The sequence below is a fragment of the Perna viridis genome, chromosome 9 (genome assembly GCF_037379345.1).
Source record: "Perna viridis isolate PV_CMFRI_1.1 ecotype Kerala chromosome 9, ASM3737934v1, whole genome shotgun sequence".
NCBI classification, from domain to species: domain Eukaryota; kingdom Metazoa; phylum Mollusca; class Bivalvia; order Mytilida; family Mytilidae; genus Perna; species Perna viridis.
In genome coordinates, this window is record NC_142453.1 from 34,859,805 (window position 1) to 34,886,705 (window position 26,901).

Consider the following 26,901-nt stretch of genomic DNA (forward strand, 5'->3'; position numbering starts at 1 on the left):
TCATGCCAAAAATTGTTTTTGAATTAAGTGTTTTGATTTCTAGGTATAGACCCTATGAGCGAATCAATGTTAATACGAACAAAAAATGCTATCCTCAACGATTTGACAACAATATCATAATTATACACCTCACGAATGAGCGTATTCAAAGGTTTATTTAACGTATAGGGTGAGTATCAAGCCTTCCGTGCTTTGTGTAGAATATTACCGAAAAACATGGGTGAGATGTATATATTTTTGCGTGTAATGACATATACCTGCAACATTTGTAATATTTGACATTTTCATACTTGTTTTATTTTACATGTAATGTTCTCCTTATAAATCAATCAATACTTATAATAAATGACACGCATTGAAATAATTATGTTTATTTTTATAATACGTAAGAAATGCAAAATCATTTACAAAACGCATGAAGTTGATCTGAAAAAAATGTGGTTTATATTGCTTTTATTAGCAGGGGTAGTTATCACTGTTGAGTGTAAATATGACATTTGCAATGGTAAGTTTAAAATATATTCATCTGCTAAAGCAGGCAAGTTCTATTTTGCTTTTGTTTGTTGCACGAGCACCGCTTTGTATCGATATGTAAAATCAGACTTTACTACCAAACATGACATAAAAGGTCTGTCATTGTTCCTCATCGAAATCGGTGTACAGGACCGTTAAAGCAGAAAGAAAATTAGGTGTTTCAGACAATGGTCTGATTTTAAAAACCAGATACATTATAAATCAACTTTGTTCAATTATTACAATAACAATACCAGCATGTGTATGCTTCGTTGTCCTTCGATATTCTCATTACGTGAAGTTTACATTGCAAATTGAAGGTTTTTTTGCACAGGAGGACATTACGCAAAAGTAACACAACCAAAAATGCCGTATTTAATTATTCTTGAAAAAACTCTCAAGCAGCATAAAGGGTTAATTTCAGACCTTATTGCCATAGATAAACTAAAGTTTTAGTCGCTTAAAATGTTAGGGAGTCTGCAATATAACTTTCATCTTTGAACAGTAGCAGACCATTCCACTAATAAGAACAAAGCAAATTGGGAACCTCCTGCATGACCGAGCTAGACTTTTAATTGTCATGTTTTTACGATAACATATTGAATACGAATACAATAGAACTGAAATCACTTTGCCAAGTTTATGATTTCAATTATCTTGAAAGGAAAAAAAAAAAAACAAAAAGGACATATGTTAATATGATAAGAATAATATTGTTTCATACTTAATTCTGGAATGAAATTGTTTTATTGTGGAAGCGTACAAACATGAATTATTACTGGGACTAAATTATGTTTGAAGCCATTCTTTGGATGAGTTGATTTTTTTTATTTAATTATAATAATTGAATCAAAGTGGATATACCGAATCATCGGAAAATACAGGTGAAAGAATCCGGGGTCGTATCTTACTTTGTTTGAAAAGTTTGTTCGCTTGGGCAAAATTGAACTACCAATAGCTTGAAACTACCCTTGGTACCATCTTTAAAATTTGTTGATACCCAACTACAGAAATACTCCAAGATAATATTTCTGTTATCTAAATCAGTGTTTTAATATTGATTGTTTCGTGTAATGTACTTAATACTTACTCAAACGTAACATAATCAGCTAATACAACATGGCTGATTTTAGGCATTTGTATGTGTGGTGCATTTGTTAAAGAGACTCTCGTCAAAAAAATTAGTACTCCTTTATTACCAAACAGAAGAAAATGTAAAGATAATTAAAGGTGTAATTTAGTTCGGTTTTGTTTGTCTATATTTCATTGTTTGTTTGATGTTGTTGTTGTTATTGGTGTTGATTAATTGTTTGTTTCCTAGCAAAACAGGTTGTCCATTGAATTTGTATTATCACTGATTATTTTATATAAACACATTTATATATCCGCATATATATTTGTGGATAGAGATTAAAAAATGCAAAATAAGCTGTGTTAAAAAAGTATTTGACAATTAATAAGACTAATACATGGTTTCCTGCAGTGTAAAAATAGATAAAATTTAAACTTAAGAACTATTCAATATATATTGATTATATCAGGCCAGTGATAGTATTTGTTGAAGATGATATTTAATAGATTATTTATTGACGAGCTTTACGATGTTTATTTCTATTAAAAGTAGTTAACAAACCAAAGGACTGTGGAGATATCCCAAGGAGTTGTCCAAATGGAGTGTATAAAATATACCCAAAATGGTCGAAAGGATTCAAAGTCTTTTACGAAATGAAAAAGTATGGTGGAAGATGGACGGTAATAAAACTAGTAATTTAGTCAACGATTTTAAGATTAGCAGAAATGTAGGATGTCGTATATATTTACAATCTCTGTTATGAAAAAAAGAATTTTTGACAGTAAATTGATTTTAGTACCGTTTCTATGTACAGAAAAAAAGACTAGAAACTTAATATGATCCGACGGGGCAGTGACAGTGAATAGGGTCGTCATATTTTCAAACGCATGCATAGTATTGATTTGTTGTGACATGTATAATTGATTTCATCCTCTATCCTACATAATAAAACATAGATGAGCTGTCCGGTACTACCATATATCGTGTGCCGAGTTACAACAATAGATAAAGTCTACGAGGATGAATGACTCGGCCAGCAAAAAGTCTCCATGTAAGAGTTATTGCCGTTGAAAGGAGAAAATGACTTTTTTTCTCGGATTTCAGCCAATATCTTGAAAACTATAATAAACAGAATGAAACTTTCAGTTGATGAAACGATCCTTATGATAAGTCCTACCAAGGTCTTCATGGAGCCAAATTGTCGGACAACTCTTTGTTTGAGTTATTGGCATTGAAAGACAAAAATAGAACCAGGTGAGCGATTCAGGCTCATAGGGAGCCTCTTATTGAATTAAGGAGTCCTTTCTTTTATGTTAAATAGTCTAATTAACTCAAATATAATAATTTCTTCTTCTACCTTTTCCAGATATTTTTGGCATCCTTCAGTGAAATTTTATGGTTAGATCAAGGGTTTTTGACATGCATATTTCTAATTGTTTCAATTTTACTGGTTTTTACAGACACTAGTTATTCGTGGATTATATTTTTAATATATTTCGAATCTTGGTTCCTTCCATTTCCCCTTTATCGCCTGCGTATTAGTTTCCATATAACAACTCATACGATAAGCCACATATAATTCAAACTGTGACTTTTGGTACCGTGACAAATGTCTTACAGTAGGGTTTCTAGGAGAGGGTTATGTTGATACCAAATTAAATTACCACTACAAAGGTTGAACTGACAGAATAAACTCATAGATCGTTATGGTTTATTCATCTGCTTTATGAGAACCGATTTGTGCACCATATCTTTATTTTTCTTTTACGTCTATACCTCGGACGTGATATTTAATAAGATTCTTGTTAAGTTTCTAAAGAAGCAGGGGGCGCTTACACTACCGGTGCACCTATTAATTTAAAAACAAATTCTTTGGTCAGGATTTGAACAATACCTCCTCATCACCACCTGAGAAGGGTGTTCAAGAGTGTGAAGGATCTTAAATAAAGAAGTCCTAAAAAAGAACAAAAACAAAAAAGAAAACACTTCCTAAAGACACCAGATACCATGCGTCCATATCTTTAAATATAAATAAACAAATTTCATATCCTTTCATACACATTCATTTAATTTTAAACATGTATCAGCTTGCTTAAAATATGTTACAATACGTTAAATATATTGGTGATGGAAGAATCATATCAACTGGAGCCAAAAACAATTCAGAATTTATGGAACAAATTTTCTTTTCATTGTATAAACCTAAACTTCTATAGTGAACTTTTTTTGTTTTTAACCAGTGATGTTATGAACCTTTTCCTTAGGTTTACACGTATAGATACAATGTTAAGCAACAATCATGAATAAATTAAGAAGTAAGGATTCTTTTGTAAAACCAGGAAACATTTTCTTTCTTTTTAATACTTATTGTTGAATAAGTTTTTTTAACTTATAAAACATTCATGATACATATTATTCACTTATACACAATAAAAACAAACAAAAACAAACAAACAAACGATCAATGGTCTGATCATAACCTTTACAAAAGGTACAAAGTCTTGAGTTCACTAATTTAATTTTATATAAAACAATATTTCTTTTAATCCAACTTAGGTTTAAGTATATACTTAACGACTCAATTAAGACCTTTTTTTAATCACCATCATACAATTTTCTTTTCTTTCTTTCCATTCCATATAAAATTGTTGAACGTTTATGAATATCATTCACCATAGAAACTTTTGTGTTTTGGAAAGATGTAAGCAAATATCCAATTTTTGGTAAAGTTAAAGATGTAACAACTGTGACCTTTCCTAAAAGAGATAGTTTACGGTGCTGCCAATTTTTTTTTCTCAATAATCTGGAAATGTCATGTATTTTTTGTTTAAAGTTAAGTTCTATCATATTCTCAAGACATAATGAAAACTTTATGCCAAAGAGTGTAAAATCTGTGCTTTTCAAATTAAGATTGTAATTTTTGAATAAAATATGATTAGAGTATTTTTTACTCCCCATCCAAACTGCTCTTGTTTTTTAATTATCCATTTAAAAGCCTGAAACTTTATGAACTGCTTCAAAAAATGTAATGATATTTATTTTCAATCAAGTGTTAAAAAGTATCCTCTCCATACTGACTTTTATTTGGAAGGATAATTATTAACGACAATTCCCTAAATAACTGGATTTAATCTTAATTGATTAAGTTAAAGGTCTACTCCAATGATAAAAAGATAACGTGAAAGGAGATCACCTTGACGATCGCCTGTCTCCAAATAAAAATAATAGATAAATGCCAATTGTAGATTACTTCTTGCCCTTTAATAGAGTGTGGTGAACCCACAACTAACAGAAAGTCAACAATTGAAATTTCTAGAGCTTCAGTGATGAAGTTCCATTCAATGGAGACAAAACCTTTTTCGAAATCAATTACACATTGTAGTAAAAGCAACCCTTCCACACTATGTTCTTCTATATGATGCATAAGATCATTTAGCAACATTGTACTATCCTAATAAATCTGTCTGCCATGAAGCCTTATTGTTCATCACCTATAATGTTGGGTAGTACCTTTTAAAGTTTATTTTCAAGTACTGCGGAAATCATTTTTAAAATCTACATTAAGAAGACTGATGGGTCGCCAATTATCTATATATCTCCTGTTTTTTTCCCTTCATTAGGTATACCAGTGATTACACTCAGGTATTGAGTCTGAAAACTATTAACTTTACAGAGTGATAAACAAATATTCCAATATGTTTCCAGAAACATATTATAGAGGTGAACCACATAACCTGGACTCATTTGGCATGTTCCTGGATGCTTCACTTCACTAATCAAAAGTCTATTTTCCCTCTTAAAATTCACTCATAGACTGTGTAAGTTTAACACTGTGATAGAAAAAAGATTTGTCATAAGTATTGTTGTCCCGTTTCGACCTTGAAGAATATAAGTTTTGTTTTGTTTTGTTTTTGTTTTTGTTTTTTTTTCAAGCAGTTTTGTTCATTGTATAATGTATAAATCGTACACAACACGACCAAACATAGAGCGCTTTAGAGGCCTAAAACGATTTCATCTTCTTTAATACATTCATTTTCGGCACTGTATATTCAAAACAACAATTTTTAAAATATAGTTATCAGTAGCCTGTAATTACTTTGAATATTCAATATTAAAATTGACAACATTGTAAAATTGTCTGTTCAATGCCGCCACTTACAATGTCGATTTTACTGAATGAGAGTTTATAAGAAAAAAAACTTTCAATATATTTCAGATAATTAGGGATGGGAATTATAAGAATTAAACACTATTTTTCCCTAGAAATTTTTGATGTGTAAAATCGGACCATTCACTCACAAACCTGGCACAAAGGTCCTTCGAATTTGATTTGTGAGTGACTGGTTCGATTTTACACATCGATAAATTCAGGAAAAACAGTGTTTAATTCTGTTATAAATGTTTGCCTGTTTGCCGTAAAGTGATTGTGGTCAACAGATACAGTAAAGAGACATTATGACAATCGACTCATCTGACCGTGTACAAGAAATGAGTGAAAATTATTTTTTTAACCATGTTTCGTTTAAAATAATAAAATGAATTGATAAAGTAAATTTCATGCATATCTATTAAAAATTAACACTGTCAGAAGTAAACTACTGTCAAATTGCATCACTGGTAATATGACTATATTGAACTTGAAGCAATATTGGAACAGTTTGTAAAAATCGTACATCAGCTAAAAATAATTCGTAAGGAACACTAGAAATGTTTAAACTTAATAATAAAAAGGTTTTTGCTTGATATATGGTCCCTGCTCGGGCCACTATTCACCAATATGCATTTAATAATCTTATTATCCTGCATATAAAAAAATGAAGGAAAAATGAGGTCTTAAATATCTAGGAGTGGATGGGTATTGCATGAATAATTTCGCTAGCTAACATGTTCTATTGTCTTCCAAGTAAACTTGGTAAAGATATGAGTTTTGTCCTCTGTGTTGTCGCTCAATATGATATTTTATTCAAATCTAGTTGTAATTAAATGCAGTAATATGTGGTTTTTCGCCAAAAATGTATAATGAAAATTAAAAGCACGCTGGAAATATCCGGTATATACCAATTTGAATAATTATGGATTAAAGATGGGAAGGGGGAGGGTGGTACACCATGCAAATAATACAAAAAGTATGAAAGTTTTCTGTTACCTTTAAAATTCATCATTTCTTCATCTACCTTTTATTGATATTTATCCTTTAAACACCATGTTCCGCGTGTCAATAAATACTATGTACTGATGTACGTACGTACTTTACTTAATTTTCATATTGTTTGTCAAACTGTATCAGTAACATACAGTTTCAAATATCAACGTTGTACCTTTGATGTTGGTGTAACATTTGTCAATTTAGTTGCTCTAGGGTATTTTTTTTATTTACTCATATAATGTTCGCTTGCAAACAGTCCTTCCATTTTCCTGGCAATTAGCCTAGACAGAGCTCTGTCTACAAAATGTTAAACAATTGCTAATTAAACAGCATTTGTCTTTCTTTTAATTTTTTTTTTTTTTGTGGTTTGAACAAATAATTATGCAGAAATCAAATTAATGGAATGTTCTACTTTAAACTATAATCATGTTTTTTTTTATTCAGACTAACTAGCTTTATCCCATCAAACCTTAAATGCATGTACTGTTCCATATATGTGTAAATCATAAGGTAATTGAAAAAAAATGAAATAGCCTAATAAAAGAGTGAATTGCTGTATATAATTACAGCAAAAACATATTACTCAGTGTTATTATTTGTACATAACTTTCCTTTATACTGTACATGTACAATTGTTTGTCAAATGTTGTCAGCTTATTTAAACAGAGACCCGGAGTGAAAACACCTGTTCTACAAGTAAAAACAAATTGTTCAATTGTAACTCTCAATGATATGTTTCGAAAGTCGTGAATTATTTCTTTCGCCTTAATATTATATAAATCATTTTGCTATATATGTCTTTACATCACCCATGCCAGGAAAGTTTTTTTTTAATTCGTCCGAGGAAATATCTGCAGTAATCATATGTAATCGATTACATTTGAAATTATAAATAATCATTGATGTAGTCGATTACATTTTACCCGACGTAATCATGGGATAATCTATTATACTTGAAATTCATCAATCCCAACACTTCTTTGTATCAAGAAGTCATTTTGACATCTAAAAGTGTCGATTGACCATCACAAAACATGTTTTACTATATAGATGACATATTATCTTTAAACAATCCTAATTTTGGAGATTTGATACATCGCATCTACCCCAAAAAACTTGAGATTAAGAATACTACAGACACTGTGAAGGCAGCCTCATATCTTGACCTACACTTAAAAATCAGTGTTAAAGAAAAACTATTGACCAAACTTTACGACAAACGTGATGACTTTTTATTTAGAATTGTCGACTTTCCTTTTATTTGTAGCAAGAGTAATCAAGGAAACCAAGGTTATAGCGGTAATCAAAAGAATGTAATCCAGGGACAAAGACCTGACAAAGAAAACAGACATTCACAACAAAGAACGTAAAGTAACTAAAATCATACATACAAAGTAACAAAAGTAAATGAGCAACTCGGACCCCACTAAAAACTGGGAGTATGGACCAGGTGCACCGGCAGGGTAAGCGTCCTCTGCTTTTCTAGAAACACCCGCCTAGTTGCTCATAAAAAGTCAAGTCCGGGATAGACAAACGAGGAAAGGAAAACTATGACCCGTTGAATAAATCAGTTTCCACGGTGCTGATGGATACACCATAACGATCCACGAGTTCATGATGACGACCATAAAACTTCTGTAGTGATGACTTCAATCTTGTAGCAACGCAGGAGCCTTCAGCACATTCATATGGAGTGTTCATATCACAACTCATACGTTTTGCCAGAGCTTGCCGAAACTACGCAGACTTTTTGTATCGCGCTAGAAGTCTAACAAATTCTAACAAATTCTGAAACAGGGTTATGTTGCTACAATATTGAAGTCTTTACTGTTTCTTGTTATTATTATGAGAATAATAAGAGGTTCTAATATATGGGTATTAACGGAAGTATTTACGAATGAACAGGAGGAAAGTTGGCAGTGCAATAATTTATGTATCTTTTAATACGTTTGACCTTGTACAGAGTTACTAAAACCCATAAAGAGTGTATATATTTTCACAATTAAAGTGTGTTTCATGTGACAATTAAGTAACGTCTTATGCAAGATTTCTTTTTATTGACTTGTTCCATTGTGTATTATTAAAGTGCACAGTACAAAACACAAGCTCAAATAAAAAAGGATTTAAAGATGATTTAAATCTGCATTAGCACTCATTTTCGTAAAGTTTTGTTTCTGTTGAAATTTATTTTGAATTCTTTCCACTAAATTGTTCCTTTCCTGTATACTTTCATTTGGTAGCCACAAATAAAATGCATTAAATACATGAAATTGGTTTGGATACATTTATTGTCTTGCAAGTCAAAAAGTCGACCTTGATAAATTCGTATGCATGTAAGTTCTTGTGACCTTGATCCGTGCATGTGATGTAAGGATCAATTCTTTAAAAAAATCTGATTGCAAAGCGAAAGTGGATAGTCAACGGCTAGGAAGACCGATGCACTCAAGCCGAAAAAGAAGAAAAGTTCGAATATAACGCAAGGATCCTTTTGAAATTTACGTATTGTGATATAATGTGACACAAATATTGTCAGTAATTGTCATTATTTATTTGAAAACTAATCAAGAAATAGATAAAATTAAATTTAAACAATACATGCGCTTATCTTTGTATCTGTTATTATTTTTTTACCAAGGTGAAAGTAATTTTAATTCAAGTGATTGTGTTGTCGGCAATCTTCGGAAGTAATGGCGAAAAATAATTTGATCAGGGCTATCGATCGTCCTTGATTAAAAACACGTTGTTTTCACAATGTTCTGTAGGTATTATCGATTTATATTGCTTCTATTAGATAACTACACACTTATTTTATTCAATCAGCAAAATTAAGTAGAATCAGAACTGAAAAAAATTGGCAGCTGATACAGCTTCAATATTAAAATAACATGTCAGTTGTCTAACATTCACCGATATCAATTTGATTAAAAACTACAGTAATAACAACTCTTACAATGTTTATATCTATACCTTAACATGTATTATCTCTTCAACAACTAGTTGATAAACCAAAGGACTGTGGAGATATTCCAAAGAGTTGTCCAAGTGGTGTGTAAAATATATACCCAAAATAATCCAAAAAAATAACGACTGACTAGCTAGAGACCCATTTGAATGTCATAACAATGACTGATACACATCTTATACATAATTGATTTTTGCTGCAGCATTGGATATCTCCGGCTTCAAAGTAAAACAAAATAAATTATTTAATTTATAATTTCTTCATCTTATTTATTATTTGTTTATTCAATGTATTAGTTCTTATTTTTATTTATTTTTAAATTCATTCTTTCTATTTATTATAGGCTGGAAGAGCCGAACTCATTGAGCTAAGTCTAGTATCAGCATTGCTGAAGTAGGCCAAGGCAGTTACCAAGACTGTGCAACTGGTATGTTTACCACCTTAAATTGTAAACTAACCATTACAAAAGCATGATTAACCCTGTATTGACATCTTTGGATATTCAGATTACGTATAGATTTTTTTTGCCTGGCAAAATGGGATTGTGTTGTTATTTATATCAAGCATTTCAATAGCTGTGCAATCACTCCACTCAATTTTAAATTAATTCATAATATATAAAATCCAATTGCATTTAGCCTGGTAGGAATAACATTGGTCTTTTGAGGTAAAATTTTGAATATATTTCGTAGACTTCGTATGCAATAAAACAAAACAAAAGCAGTTGAAAATTTGAATATAGTTGAAAAACGATTTTGTAGAATTTTTTTACGAAGTTTTAAAAGAAATATGCAAAGGAACTTAAATCAGTAAAGGATATTTTGTATAATTGCCAGAGAGTACCGGCAACATTTTATTCAATACTTGTTGATTTCATACTTGTTACATGAAATTTCATAATTTTAAATCAATCATTACTTGTAAATGTTTTGACACGCCATGAAGTCATTAATTTTACTTTTAGAATATTATTTGCAAATATGCATACATATCTTCATTTTTTTTGTAATACGCCTGTTGTTAATCTGAAAAGATGGGGATTATATTGGTATCATTAGCTGCATTAGTTAGCTCCATTGAGTGTAAATATGACGTTCTCAATGGTAACTTCAAAATATACTCATCTTCTGAAGCAGGTAATTTTTAATTCAATTTTAACTTTTCTTCGTTGCATATTTACTGCTGTCTGGAAATTATTTTTTTAAATGACAATGACAAAACAATAAAAATAAAACTGTATAACACAAAACACAAATTATTCGTATTATTTTGTATTGTTTTATCGAAATTCAATGTTAAAATTTCTGAAACTTTCAATTTTCAATTTTATAATAGAATTAAGCTTATTTACACATCGATGACAGTTTTATTGATCGAGCAATCAGTCCATTTATTACCATTCTACCCTCAGCATTATGGCTAAAGAGTAATTTTTCGGTCGAGTTAATTATTCACGTGATGATTACCTCTAATTTTATCTCAAATCATGCATTTAATTATACGATGTTTAACACTGATTTTGTATTGTTTTATCCTTTAACACCTTTCAGATTATTCAGTAGTCGGTGAAAGTTTTCCAAAACATATATATATTTACAATATAGTATTTCTAATATAAATCGTTATGAATGTTTGATTTTTGGCATTTGTATGTGCGGTGCATCTGTGAAGGAGATTAACACTCTCATAAAAAACGTCAGTAATCCTGTATTGCCAAGGAAGAGAATGAGTAATCAAGGGAACCAAGGTTAAAGCGGTAATCAAAAGAATGTAATCCAGGGACAAAGACCAGACATGGAAAACAGACATACACAACAAAGAACATAAAGTAACTAAAATCATACATACAAAGTACAAATGTAACAAAAGTAAATGAGCAACTCGGACTCCACTAAAACTGGGAGCATGGACCAGGTGCACCGGTAGGGTAAGTGTACAGGTATTTAAAGACTTTGTACATCTGCCATAGACAGGTGATTCACTATTTTTTATTCCCTGAATATTCAATATAAACAGTTGGTGAACATGTCAAACTTTGTCACGAGTTATAGAGGTCAAGTTTGAATAATTTTAATTGTGTACCAGTTTTAAGATATTTGCAAATAAGCTTCAGCATAAGTATGATTAAAGGCAATAAGCATTTCACATATTTACACATTACCAGCCATTTTAGCAAGTTTTTTCAAAGGGATGTTACCCACCAACACCCGACGACCTGGTTGGTGGTCTCACTGGAGTTAGAAAGAAGAGAAAACATTTTCTCTTAAAACTTAAATTATTTGCACTTTTTACAAATTTGAAGTCCATTGTTCCAATCGGATAGTAAACCAGTATGACGGTTTGAAGGTTACTTCCCTTTGCCTTTATAAACCGGGAATATGAAACAGTATTGGCAAAAAATACGAACAACATATGGCCGTCTACAAGTTCTAATGCTGTGTGAATTACTTGCTTAAGTTGCAGATCCTATTTTTATTATGGAAATTATGGAAACGGGACCTCATTAAATTTAAAAATTCTGTAGCCACCGATTGACAGAACATCAATCATTGTGTACGAAATCAAATAGTCTAGTCGATGACGCGCATTTTAATTGATTTCAAAACATAAAAAATAACCATCTGCCTCCTTATGAAAATAGAGGAAATTATACGATTTTGACAATATAGATAAACAAAAAAAAGCTAACCATTTAATTGGCATTGTTTTCACAGGTTGTAATGTTGTCCTTCGATGACATTTAATACGTCATTTTGTCCATATCTGCAAGGCTTGTCCTTATTGTGAAACGCCTTATAACAATAAAAGTTTGAAATTACCAAAAAAAAAAAAAAGACTTATTTTTATATTTTGCCCGTATGTTGGTATACACATTAGAACCTTGATCACTAATGTGCAATTTTATTGGATAGATTACTTTTTTCAAAGCCCTGGCGTGTGAACGACTTGACCAAAATATGTCCATATCTTAAACGCAATGTCCTTGATTTCACTCCTAAAATACATTTTTATTTCAATTAGCAATAAGAAGGCTTTTTTTGGCTATTTAATTATTGTGTGTGATGATATTAACAACAATTTTTGTTTATGTGAATTTAAAGACAATAACAACCAAAGATGTAGTAGGAACGAAATAAAACCAATTGTATGTGACTGTTCCAGTATTAAATTAGAAATTTTCTACACACATTTAAAACTGCATTCAATGTTTATTTCAAATGTTTTTCCAACGAGCTCTTTTCAAATTGTCAAGGACAGGAACCTATCCGAATGATCTAAACTCGAATGACCTACTAAAATGTGTGCTTCTCTGTAGCTTCCTGGTTGCAGTTACAGATAGCAACATCGAAGGGTCCTATCATTTTTACTCATATCTGTGAAAAATAGATAAAAATAAAACACAGTATGAAACTTATCTTAAATTATCTAAGTGCATTGCTTCAATATAATTAGTATTGATGATAAGATGAACTTATTTTTTAGGTACATGAATCATACTGCAGCAAGGATTGAACATGTTTTTAGTATTGTTTATAAATCTTTATTTAATCCTTTGAAATAAATAATGAGGAAATTCAATGTCTTTCTCCTGTAATATTTACAAAATATTCTAAACCGAACCGTTTTAGCGCCATGACTATCGTTCAAAATCGAGGTTATAGAGTTTTAAATCCAATACAATCCATTTAATATTTTGAAAGTTATCACTTGTCACGTATTTATTTTGGTTTTTGGTTACGGTGACTTCACAAGCAGGTAATAATGATTGTTTGGATCAATATTGGGGACTAATAATACTAAAGTAATTTAATAAATGAGACTTGTGCATATTGTGGACTTTATTCTGTCACGTGAATATCAAACAACGGATTTGCTCAAAAATAGAAAAGCATGCAAATAAATATGTATCCATGACCTGCCAAAATTCTGGAACATCTTCTTGTTTTTACGTTTCGAGTAAAACTGTCTGCATATTTCATGTTGACCGTTCACAATCAGGACACGCGCTTTAGATGAGAATAAAATGTCGTTTTAAATCATTTTATCGAAGGACAACTACCGGCGGCGTTGCAAATCCCTTAATATTCAATTAATATATGATATGCGCATGAATGAGGTTTCGTTGATAATTGTCGGGTACAAACTTCTATTACATTTTAATCGATTGATAATAGTTTATTAATGATGTTTAAGAGTTTGTTGGGCTCATCGATGTTTCTCGTTACAATTAGTTGGTAAACCAAAAGACTGTGGAGATATCCCAAAGAGTTGTCCGAGTGGTGTATATAAAATTTACCCAAAATAGTCGAAAGAATTCAAAGTCATTTGTGATATTAAAAACTACGGTGGAAGGTGGACGGTAATGTATCCCATTTATTCCTTTAACATTACCAACAATGTAGGAATTTATGTATTACTTAAATATATTTTATGACAAAAGGCTTATCCTTAATGTCGTTTGTGTGTACAGAAAATAATTTGCGGAAACAAATTGTTTTGCAGAATAGAGAATTTACACATTAAAATTAATATATTATAAACCACAGTGTCAACAAGTTTTAATTTACTGTCAATGAAAAACCCAAATCATTTGTACTGTCTAGATGTTCATTAATCATAAATGTCTATTGACTTTCAACATATTTTTATATTCTCTTGACACGCTACCGTCTTCTACACGAATCTACCATTATTATAGGTATTTCAGCGCAGGAAGAATGGGGCAATTCATTTTCTAAGAGGTTGGAAGGATTACAAGAACGGATTCGGAAACTTAAAACATGAATTCTAGCTTGGTTTGTTAAATTGATTTATGTTCTAAACAGTCGTTACTCTTATCAAGTTTAGTCTGGTATTTTTATGTTTATTTATTTATACTTTTTTGACAATAAGAACATTTAATTTTGTGAAAAAATAATACTTGCAGTTTTTACTTTCAATTAAAAATATCTTAGACAAAAACATCTTATGTGTGCTTTTTTTTCGGTCAAAGAACAATACAATATTCGTATGAGCATGCGCATACAGAAATAAACGTTTAAAAAAACATAATAAAGGTATTAGAAATAAAAATAAAGAAAAGGGGGAAATGCTATTGCAAGCTATTAGTTTTGATAGGGTAGAGGATAGAAAAAATGGAACTTGTGTGTGTTTCATTGTCTAAGGTAATAGAAACTTAGGCAGCAAAAGTCTTTCTGATTTTTTAAATATTTTGTTTGTTGAATAAATCCCCGTGACAATACTTGCTTTATAATTAGGTTAGATGACTTACAATGTTCAGTAAATGCAGGTTATAATTATGAAATGATCCCCGCCTATAATTTGTGTTTTATGAATATTAAGCTATCTTTGTCCAAAAGCATAGTGTTTTGGGATATAAGTATTTAAGTTCGATTTTATATGTTTGAGAACGAATCCAAAATTTACTTTATTCTAATGTTTATCATAGATGGAAAATGAATGAGCTGTAATTGAAAGTTTACAGAAAGGTAATAATATATTTGAACCGTTTCTATGGGGATAGTTTATAGTAATTTAAATTGTTTGGTGACGTATAAAGGAATAGAGGTGTGATTTGGTAGTGTACACGTCATTTGTAGTTTTCTTCATTCGTGTCAAAATTTTTATGTATTCCATCCAATTTCGCGGCATACTATATGTACCTCGGTAAAAATAGGTAATCCTATTACCATTTCAGCCGTTTTAGTTGTATTTTTTATAATTTATTCGAATAAACTTCACTTCACTTGTCCCACACTTTATATGCATTTCCAAAATTGGCCGGACATAGATAAACTAGATAAAGTTTTTCAACGGTGTATCTACAAATTTTATTTTAAGCTTCTATCATTGAAATGTCTCGTAACACTTTTTGGGGGTATCTGCAATTTTGTAAAATTTGTAAAGGGAATAGGATTTTTTATTTGGGTTTAGAATTTTGAAAACATTTATCATATCAGAACTTTACATACTTAAATTATTTGATTTTTGCTCCTTGATAAATGATGATTTCCTTCTTGAAATTTGTTAAAGAATAGAAGTATTTATTTGATACGATGCATGTTAGCTGTCATATTACGTGTATACTTGAACATGCATCTATTCTAACAATTAAATGATTTGTGGTAATTTTAATTACTACAATGAAGAAAATTGATTATTATGGTTTAATGGTTTTTGTAATATACAATATGTTTTCCTACTATTAATTTAGGTAATGAACAAATTCATGCATTGACTTACCATAAACAGTATCAGTTGTTGATTGTACTGACGGATTATGATGGTAACACGGCATTGGCCAGATACCGGAAGTTTATGGTAGGTTCTGCAACGACAAAATATAAATTAAGCGTGGGCGAATACAGTGGCAATGCAGGTAAGCAGACCGTACAAGTTCGAGTTTGTTTTCTTGAACCAAATTGACAAATTCCTTTTCGAACAAATATATATAGTTGAGATGTACACACAAACTTTTTATATATTTCTTTATTATATTTTTATCTAACGATTGCATATTTATTATGTCATAAATAAAATACCTAAACACACTTCAGCTGTAACTGAATGGATTCAATTTAGTCCCCATAATAAGAAGAAAGTCTGTTTTGCACTGAATATGATGTCTTAAATTCGACTGTAATGAGAGTTCTCTGTGACTTAGCGCTAAACCCATCCCTTATTTTACTCATCGTTTTCGGATTGCGAAATATACAACAGTTAGTTACAGAACTTAAGAAGTATTCAACCATCTTCCAAGAAATTCTTGATTTTATGGTTATAATGCTTTTTGGATCTATATTTAAGGCATCTATGAACGTGCACTGCATCTCCTTTGTACAGATAAAACATTTTTAGGTTCAAAATGTTTAGATTTAAACCCAAGGCGACGTTTGTATAATAATGTGTGTCTGCCTTCGATTGCGCATTCCTTGAATTACATTTTAAATATTGCCAGAACTGTAACATTCCCTTCAGCATGGATAAGGAATGTCATCTCCTTACTCGATTCCACTAATTGATCAGTTCTATGATGACATTGATTTGTGTTGTCGGGCACAACGAACTTCAAACCAACATCTTTTGAGCACTGTTAATCTTATTGAAAAAGGGGTTTTGTCATTAATTTAAGGTGTCGGTATGGATTAAGCATTTGATAAAGGAGTCTCCGTCTTATTTCAAATTCAACTCTACCCCCCCCCCATTTAAATCATTTTTAATATATATGGTAACTTCATAACCCACGTGCTATGTCAACTTCGACATTTCAACAATGAAATACATTTTAACTTGATATTAAGTTCGTCTAAATTTAGGGCCCATGTTGTCCGGAATCGACAGAAATTCCGTCGCATTGCAATATGCCAATAAGACTTTTAGGCCACATACAACGTCCGGAGCCAATAGGCGAATGTATTCCCTTTTTTAGCTTGCCTGCCCCAGATTGCCATTTTAGATATTACCATCACTTGCGGTCCACCGCTGTCGTTGTCTCCGTCGTGCGTCGTTACAATTTTTCAAAACTCTTCTATTCTAAATCTGTTTGACCAATAATATCCAAACTTGGTATGAGCGTACCTTAGGTTACTCTGCATAGAACTGATGTTGAGATTTCTTTTTCAAAGCATGGCCACTGCTACTAAAAATTGAATATAGGGGTTACACAGAATGATTTCGCATATATCTACAAAACCGTAAGGTTTAGCCAAATTCTGACATGGATAAATACATGTTTGATCATGTAAATCTGTTAAGCTTGTTGGAGTTATTGGATTTTTTCTACTTTTTTCACAATTTTCATGTTTTTTTTTTCTCAAAAATCTTCCCTTCTGACACTACTAGACAAGTTAGAACTAATCATGGTACGAAAGTTCCTAGAGTATTCTGCACAGAATGGTTGTGGGGATTTGTGATCCGTCAATTGCGTGGCCACCATCATTACTAAAATTGGAACTTTAGCGTCAAACAAAGTTCTTGCATATACATATATCTACAAAACGATAGGTTTATCAGAATTCTGCGAGGAGTAAATGTGTTCAGGTTGTTGATAATTATCTGTGTTCTAATTGTCGTGTAAATCTTTTAAGCCATGTTGGAGTTATTACCTTTTTAAAACTTATTTCCGCCATTTTTAATGTTATTCGCAAATTTTGTCCTCAAAAACTACTTGAAACGAGTAAAGAAAACTATTGTGAAAGTTTCTTTGTCACTTATCAAGGCGAGTTAGCGATTCAGGCTCATTAGAGCCTCTTTTTGCAATATAGCATTTACATTTGTTTAAAATCATAATGAAAATTAAATATAAATAAAATTTATGTTTGTTTATTTACATTTTTATTGTTTTGGTGTAGAGTCGAGGTTTATACCATTAGAATTGTCATTTTCGAAAGATTCATAACCTATGGTATTTGTTATATGTTTCAACATTTTAGGTGACAGCTTAGCATATCACAATGGAATGTCCTTTACAACGAAAGTTAACGATAATTATAGGTATAGTGTTAATTGTGCAAAGTTCCGCCCAGGTGCGTGATAGTACAATGCGTGTATGAGATCGAATCTTAATGGCGAATATTTCTCAACGAAACATCCGAGAAGATTCTGGAATTGTGTCATTTGGTACACTTGGAAGGGACATGAATACTCCCTCAAGGCCACAGAAATGATGGTGCGAAAGCTTTAAGTCAGATTTCTGAATAAATAATTTAAGAAAAAATCCAACGACTGACTTCTTAGCAGAACTATATAGCAAACTATAATGAATTCTTTGGAAATGCTTTTTTTTGGATATTGCAGAATTAAAGAGTACCAAGGGAACCAAGCTTATAGCGGTAATCAAACGAATGTTATCCAGGGACAAAGACCATACATGGAAAACAGACATACACAACAAAGAACATAAAGTAACTAAAATCATACATACAATGTAACAAAAGCAAATGAGCAACTCGGACTCCACTAAAAACTGGGAGCATGGACCAGATGCACCGGTAGGTTAGCGTCCTCTGCTTTTCTAAAAACACCCGCCGAGTTGCTCATAAAAAGTCAAGTCCGGGGTAGACAAAGAATTATATTGGTTATTTCATGTTCTTTGTTGTGTATGTGTCTGTTTTCCCTATCTGCTCTTTACTCTTAGATCATATTCTTTTGATATCTGCATGGGTATGGGTTGCCTTGGTATTGGAGTATTTTTGTATATTATGATTGCCATGTCTTTTGGAAAAACCTGATGCCTTAAATTGAATACTGGAAACAGGGTAAAAATGCTCAGTTTATTAACAATTATATGTTTTCTCTAAGATGTTTATTATAACTGGTTTGAGCATGAGAAACCGTTGACATTAGTCCATAATAATAAGGGTTTTATAAACGTACGGCATAACCACCATCCCCCTAAAGGGATTTGGTAGACCAATAAAGTGTACATTATTGATGTACTTGAAACATATTTCTGCCTGTTAACTAAACAAAAACAGTAGGATTAAAGAAATAGTGAAGGAAACGACGAAACAAGAGGCTCTCGAAGAGCCCGAATCGCTCACCTGAAACATCAACAAAGTAGGTAAAGGAATCATGCTTTGTTACCATGCTAGACAAAGATTTTCTGAAAAATAGCATATATTGATGAATTCTGTAAGTTTAAAAGGGCACCTCATGCACTGTTAAATGTTGGAAATGCCTTCAAAGTGTTTTTGAAGCTCTGGTACTCGCATGCCCTGTTATTCCACCAAGTCTGAGGGGGCATTAACTCAGTATACATTTGCTAAAAAGAATAGTTCTATAGTTGAAGAGAAAAGCATTTTGACCCCTATGTTCTATTTGTAGTGACGACGGCAATGTTTTTTGGCTGATGAAAATTTCAAATGATCAGTTTTTGGAGGAAACCCGGAACAAATTATGCCAACTTATTAAATTTTGTTAAAATTGGTTTAAGAGTGTTGTACACATTAAAGCGACAAAACAGTCTGTTTCAGAGGCCATAAATCCTACAACAGGCAATAAATCATTTTGAAAATTTCGACAAAGGTCCGTCTTCTGGTGAACATTTTACTCGCCATTAGAATTTCGCTAAATTCAACAGTTGTTGAGTTATTTGCAAAAGAAATGTATTCCGACCCCTTTGTTCTATTTTTAGTAACAGCGACCATGTTTTGCATCAATCAAAAATACAAATAGTCATTTTGTGCAGCATACCCTAAAAACAGTAATACCAACTTTCATTAGATTGTGTACAGTAGATTCTGAGGAGAAAATTTTTGAAAGTAATAACATTAAAAACAGCAAAAAACATTAAAAACAGCAAAACAACTCTAACATGAGCCAATGGTTTTTCACCAAAATTTGACCACAGATAGATCTCAACATGCTGCACACTTTTACTCTTTGTTCTATTTTAAGAAACGGTGGCCATTTTTTTTTCATCAGTCAAAACTGAAAATGGTCGTTTTGTGCAGTATACACTAATAAACAGTAATATTAATTTTCATTGAATTCTATTCAGTAGTTTCTGAGAAGAAGATTTAATTTTCAAAATAATAACATCAAAAACAGTTACAAAAACACCCAAAAAGGCAACTATCCAACATGGGTCCACAGATTGTCACCAAAATGACATCACAGGTAGATCTCATTATGGTGAACACTTTTACCAGAGTCAGAATTCAGTTAAAACCTAACGGTTTTAGAGATATATGGACAAAAATGCTGTCTGACCCCCTATGTTCTATGTTCATTAACAGCGTTCATGTTTCTTAACAGATCAAAAATACAAATAAAATATTGTGCAGAACACTCCAAGGAACGATCATATTAAGTTTCATCAAAATCCCTTCGGATCACCACTGGACAGTATAGACAAGCAAGCCCTTAAAAACCGTTTTTTTTTTCCAACCTGATTTAATGTCAAAGCATGGGTTTTATAAAACAAGGTCCCATTTGTTTGCTAAAATATAACAGCAGCGTCAAACTGGTAGTTTAATGAATGACACCCCTAATTTCAGGCAATGTATGGTTTACGTTGAAAAAAGAGTCTTCCATTTTTCACGTAATAATAGTTTACGCGTTACAAATTTCCATAACTATACTTTTATTGTAAAAACAATAAAAATAAGGATGTACTAGTGACGAAATTACAATTCCGAAGTGGACTAAAGCTAGTTAATCATTGGAAATGGGAACCTGGGGATGCACAATGAAACATTTCAGATTTGAACTTTTTTAATCTGTTTTAGTTACGTTATATTTCTGTAGAAAAAAATAAATCACTCGTAAGAGTAATCAAGGGAACCAAGGTTATAGCGGTAATCGAAAGAATGTAATCCAGGGACAAAGACCAGACATGGAAAACAGACATACACAACAAAGAACATAAAGTAACCAAAATCATACATAAAAAGTAACAAAAGTAAATGAGCAACTCGGACTCCACTAAAAACTTGGAGCATGGACCAGGTGCACCGGTAGGGTAAGCGTCCTCTGCTTTTCTAGAAATACCCGCCGAGTTGCTCATAAAAAGTCAAGTCCGGGGTAGACAAATGAGGAAAAGAAAACTATGACCCGTTGAAAAAATCAATTTCATTGTGTTGATGGATAAACCATAACGATCCACGAGTTCATGATGACGACCATAAAACTTCTGTAGTGATGACTTCAATCTTGTAGCAACATAACCCTGTTCCAGAAGCCTATTTGTTAGAGTTCTAGCGCGGTACAAAAAGTCTGCGTAGTTTAGGCAAGCTCTGGCATAACGTATGACAATAATTGTGGCAATATTGTTCCTGAAATATACATGGTGATAGTTTTGATAAGATATTTTAGGTCGATTACTGATCATAAATACAAACGAAAACAATACACGTGCATTTTTTATCACTTATTACTTCTTTTGAATGGTTGGACATTAAAGTAGACCGGCTTCATCGTCGTCCATTGAAGACCCATGGGTGGCCTTTATGGAGGGGATTCGCGATCAAAACAAAATGTTTGTACAATTTTGATCATACTTTCATGTAACAAAATCAATTTAACAAAAAGAAAAAAATATTGCAAAATGTAGTATCATATTACAACAATAACAAAAAAAAAAACGGGTATTATGTCAATATATTTCTTGATAACTTAATATTTGTATTTTCAGTGTTGATTTTACATTTCAAATTGCCCTTTTACCGTGAAACTGTCTGGAATTTAGTTTCCATTCGGTATACGATCCGAAACAGCAATGTATCGTTTCCATACATTTCTCAACAAGCATTTCTCAATCAGCATTTTTTCATAATAAATCTACAATGAATCGGCGCTTTTTGATTGACAGAAAAGAGACGTGGTTTACTTGCGAAATAAACCCGGGTACTGGTAAAATGAGAAACTCAACGAAATGAAACGAAACCGAAATATGTAAAGTAAGAAATAAAATATAATGAAAACTATTCACTACGAAAACGAAATCCAGTGAAAACAAACAAGAACAAAGAAAGCAGAATCAAACAAGTCACAGGTATGGGCTTATCATAAGCGACAGGAAAGTTGTCGAATATCGTTTTAAAAGTGCAGGTCAAATTTGAAATAAATGTTATTCATGCAGTTGGAACAAATATTTTAAAAACTACAAAATCCGTTAATCGTAAACAATCACTTGCAATTTTAATTCTACCAAATATTGAATAAATCCGACATTCAGTGGGAGTGTGACTTGTATGACAAAAAGTATGGTGAACGGGTTGAGTATATGGTATCATAGAAGGCATTCATTCTAAAAAAAATGATAATGCATCCAAGCCTTCTAACTAAATAAATACTATGAAAACAACGTAAAGGAAAACACACACAAATTAAATCAGAGACATAAATACCACACATAGAAATGCACTGCTTGTAATGACGTTAGTCAAGTATCACCTCCGGGTATCAATAGAAACTTGAAATATGTATTCAATATATATCCACATCTTTTATGAATCTAACTTACAAATCAGTATAAGCAATTTGTAGGAAGTTTGCCCCCTATGTGTTTATAATGAATATAATATAATCATATATTTAGTACTAAATACAAGTATTTTGTTTTTTTTTCCAATTTTATCATTGTCGTATATGATTCGTAATAATGAAAATAGGGAACAAATTGTTTTACCTGAAAAGACGTCCTAGTCTAGAGGACAACTAGAAAAAAAAAAACAAAAAAACAAATATTTAATGTGAAGATAATAATAATTGAGAAACTATCAGTAATTCCCATCGAGACAGTGAGCATTCTATTCCTTCAATAATAACACAGTAAATTTCTTATATCCCATTACCTGTGATGATCCTACAAGTATTTGTGTGGTATAAAGCAAGGTCAACAAAATATAGTACATGACCTTGTCATGAAGCTGAAATACAACAAAAACCGTTCAAGCACATCTTTGTAATATAGCCCCTATCAATTTGCATTTCGTCGATCTCACAAGCAAGAATATTTGATTTGACAAAACCTATGGTGCATTCTTCGTAAATATCTTCTCTCTAGACTTAAAAATATATGATATAAAGAACAATACACGACAAAATCCGTATCATATGCCGTATCCCAACTCAATCAGTATATACCCCTCGGGACGACATGCAATACAGATTTACCATGTACATGTATTATTTTTTTTATGTATATGCGTTTTGTATCAACATGGATATACAAGATGCATTATAGATCATATTTAATGGCTTTCGATTTTCAGCATAAAGAGAATACATTGCTTTGTAGTGGACGGCTTCCTCTTATTTGTAGATTTGAATACCGCGCTCTATTTATTGCATAAGGGAGTACACTCCTTTAGGGGCTTGCTATTTGATTCTGAGATGGTCTGATAGTTTTGGTTTTCAAATTATGTACGGTTAGATTATTTATTTTTACTATACTGTATAGAAGAATCTGGAGGCTAAAACTACATGTAAACTACCAAGCACCGATATTTACACATGAATGTGAGGGATTTACTAGTACATCTATACTTCTCCTAAGAGGTGCGTCAAAGTATTTCCCTAGCTAACAGTTTTGATATAAATACGAGTATTTTAAGTGTCTATATGTTTTGTGGCGTTTATGTAGGTGTACACTAAATACGAAAGAAATGTTAGAAAATTTACTTTATATACAAGAAACTGAAGCAATAGGATTTTATACACACAAACTTGCGAACAATTGACCAGTATTTTGCATACATTAACTTTACAATATCGACTACATGTAAGTACATGTTTGATATGTGCACATTGTAAATGTGTATGTATTGAAGATTGTTTCCCGGATAAAGAAAGCAGTGGTGAAAAAAACTTTATTATATAGAACTGTGCTCAATCTTTTTTCAATAGATATTAAATCCATTGAAAAAAATCCGACGTAAATGACATTAAAGAGGTTCAAAGTAAGTGCATTCACGTACGTACATGCAAGCATGTTCATAGCAATGGTTATATCAAAATCAACGTCTGATCAAAGATTATTTCTGACTTTATTTCATTCTTTGTCAAATGTGAGATAAAAGCTCTTTAATAAATATATCTAATCCACCTGCTACAGTGTAATTAGGGTTTCAGTGTATATCACACGGGTGGCCAGGTGTTTAATCATGTGACAGTAGCTAGGGCAAGGTTATTTGTTAAATGCACACAGAGATCCCAGCGTTAACCAAAAATTCCTTTTTTCTTTAGAAAGATGTTATAATGCACACTTTCAGTTTCAATCTTTTTTTTTTTTTTTGGTTAACGCAGGATCTCACTATAAAATAAGTGGCCGAATGCATAAAATTGAAAATTTACAATATGAATTACTTGATTACTTATTTTTCTTCCAAATTGATGGTAATTTTTTACACCAATTATTTCAGTAGGCAGAACAAGGCCTTGTGGATTCTCATTCAAAGGGCTGTCCATATGATATTCTATCAATCTATGTACCGTCTGATTTGTAAAGGAAAATATAATACATGTATATAAAAAATCAAATTTATAAATTTGTGGGATAAATTTTAACATAATATATTCACCTGGACACAGGATTATACGACAGTCGGGACACTGCATTAATAAAACGTATCGATGCATAGACTTTTTAAAAAAAATGGTTGAAGAATAATACTTCATTATTCATTAATTTTGACCATTTCTTACATTTTTCCAGAACGATTCTCAATATATTATTAATATATTTCTGCAAATAACAATCTGCCGAAGTCGGTGTGCCATTGATTCGTAGCAAAAACAACAACTATACAGATTATAATGGTCGAGCACTGTTATAAATGTATTAATAGATATTACGAGAAAATGCACGAAGAGTAAATCTGTGTAAAACGTAAAATATGAACAGATCAGCCCTTGTACCCCAAATACGTGTGTCAGAATATGAGAGTCCTTACTGATGAACAATACGAAAAACGTGATAAATACAACATGTACACAGAACATTCTATAAACTTGAAGACGTTCAGTGGTGTCTTTGGTACTCAAAATTAATGAAGTAATCACTTAAGTAAAGATCAAGGTAAACAGTAAGGAATTATAACAGTCCTAATAATTGCCCCTTTTGAATACTGACAATGAATTAACTTTAATTAGTTTTTGTTAGAAAGAAAAAATCATAACGTGTTATAATATAAATGTAATTTATTGTACAATTTTAACTTCAAACAAAAAAACTAAATATTGATTTTGACACACGTTTACGTGTTAACAGTTTGATAGTAATGCCAATTAGGTTAATGTTTTTTTATTAGACGACATATTTCACTGTTGTTTATACTATAGCAATTTGTTGCATTGTTACTATATATATTTTTTAATTAGTATAAATAACAACAAATGTGTGTCTCTGGTGCCATTGGATGCTGCATTCCTACCAGTGGTGGAACCAGGCGGGGATTTCTATTGGAAGACTTTTTTGTATTTCTGTGCTCAATTTTGGCAAAACAAATTAGAAAATGGTATCCTCGAACCCCTCTTTTTCTCCTGTCTTTTTTTCCAAAATGCCATGGTTCAACGCTTACATTTCCACAATTTTGTTTAATTGCATATTATCCATATCATCTCTCTGATATGTATGCAAAATTGATCAGTCAGCAGTCCAATGATATTGATTCTATAGTTGCATTATATATTGCTAGAATCTATTGAGATTTAACGAATATGATCGATATCTTATAATTACAAATCTCCAACTATATATATGAATTAAATTTGCAAAACATACTAAGGTGTACAACTAAATAAACTTACACTGCGTTTGTTGATCTTTAAAAGAGAATTTCTGTCTATAATGCACTATTTGGTTCCCCCCCAAAAAAAAAAAAAACAAAAAAAAACGTAAAAGTTCAGGATATGTGACAACTTGCACGCATTATACAACAAGAAAACATTAACAAAATAAAAATACTTTTTTTTTCTTCTAATGATCATCCTAAAATTGCGTGTATTTACCAAAACCTCGAAATATCAACGCATTTCAAATTGTTTACAACCAAATAAAAATAAATTTATAAAGATATATTACATTTGCAAGCTTAAGGCAAAATTCTTGCATTATGTACTGAGTTGAGTGATAAGTTTGTCAAGTTTATTTAATCTTATAAGTATGTTCTTTTTCATTTCATATATTTTTATATGAAAATTTATCTCGTGACATCAATCAATACATATTTTTTTAAACATGTAATGCAATTATTAGATATATCAGTTTAAAAATAATGCAAAATATGACATTTTTTCTCTGAAAGCAACGCGAAATAATTAGAAGAATATGTTGATGATAGTACTATTTGTTGTAACGTTTAGTACTACGTACTGTAAAGTTGATGTTTTTAGTGTTAAGTATGAAGTGTACTCGTCATCTAAAGCCGGTAAGTTCATTTTACAGCGTCAGTAAAAATCAAGTTTTCAAAATATGTTTTATTGATTGATTCAGTTTGTATTAAGATAAGAAATTTTGACTTACGTCAATCCTTGTTTTTTATGTGATCAAGCTTTGAATATTTTAATAAAGATTAATTAAGAATTCTAAAAAAAATGAGTTTTGTGTGGTAAAATTTAAAATGTTCACTTGAAGTAAACTATCAAATTAATGCGCATTTCAATATAATTATACTGCATGCTCTTCTGTCCTGTGTAAATTTGTTATGTTTATCAATATAAATAATGTTACACCTTATTACATTACCAGTACAAGGGATTTCA

The 26,901-nt window shown here is 31.4% G+C and overlaps 1 long non-coding RNA gene and 1 pseudogene across 3 annotated transcripts; both read left to right on the top strand.

Moving 5' to 3' along the window:
• Positions 1 to 420: 420 nt before the first annotated feature.
• LOC148607961 (uncharacterized) lies at positions 421 to 10,511 on the top strand. Of its 2 annotated transcripts, XR_015915346.1 has the most exons (4): positions 421 to 505; positions 2,135 to 2,265; positions 9,367 to 9,489; positions 10,037 to 10,511. It is a non-coding gene; the product is annotated as an uncharacterized LOC148607961 (long non-coding RNA). The 2 variants fall into 2 exon arrangements; XR_015915345.1 differs by lacking the exon at positions 9,367 to 9,489 and having other exon boundaries at positions 427 to 505.
• A 215-nt stretch (positions 10,512 to 10,726) lies between these two features.
• LOC148607962 (fibrinogen-like protein A) lies at positions 10,727 to 19,015 on the top strand (annotated as a pseudogene). The gene is made up of 7 exons (XR_015914870.1): positions 10,727 to 10,829; positions 13,395 to 13,449; positions 13,888 to 14,053; positions 14,393 to 14,484; positions 15,172 to 15,182; positions 15,908 to 16,072; positions 18,126 to 19,015. The product of XR_015914870.1 is annotated as a fibrinogen-like protein A (transcript).
• Positions 19,016 to 26,901: the final 7,886 nt, after the last annotated feature.